We start from the raw sequence: 422 nt of genomic DNA on the forward strand, positions 1-422 counted from the left end.
GGGAGGTGTTTGCCCCCGGTGGGGGTGGTGCCCCGAGGCTTGCTGCCCCCGATAGCTCCCGGTAGGATGGAGCCGGTCTCGTTGTAGCGAGCCAGGATTTTGCTGACACAGCCGTGGGAAACGCGGAGCTGCCGACTGATGTCACACGGCCTGATGCCCAGTTGCGCCAGTTCCACAATCCGCAGCCTGATGGCATTGGGCAGGGGTCTCCCGTTGACAAACACCCCCCCGAGCTGGTTCACTTCCCCGAAGGCAGGTTCTGCAAGCAAACACACAAACACACCCGTCGGACACGGCGAAGGGCTCAGAAGGCGGGTGCCTGAACTGCTCCTCATCACAAGGCAGATGTCACACATCGGGGACACCACCACCACCCCCGAGCTTCTTTATAACAGCGGGATGCCCCCGAAATTGAAGGGGGG

At 62.1% G+C, this 422-nt stretch overlaps 1 protein-coding gene across 1 annotated transcript in view; it reads right to left on the reverse strand.

Annotated features, from left to right (window-relative positions):
• PAX9 (paired box 9) overlaps positions 1-422 on the reverse strand; it is a 29,060-nt gene that overhangs the window by 17,915 nt on the left and 10,723 nt on the right. The gene's annotated exons all lie outside the window — the stretch shown is intronic.

This window comes from Egretta garzetta, unplaced genomic scaffold (genome assembly GCF_000687185.1).
Source record: "Egretta garzetta isolate BGI_Z169 unplaced genomic scaffold, ASM68718v1 scaffold79, whole genome shotgun sequence".
Taxonomy (NCBI): domain Eukaryota; kingdom Metazoa; phylum Chordata; class Aves; order Pelecaniformes; family Ardeidae; genus Egretta; species Egretta garzetta.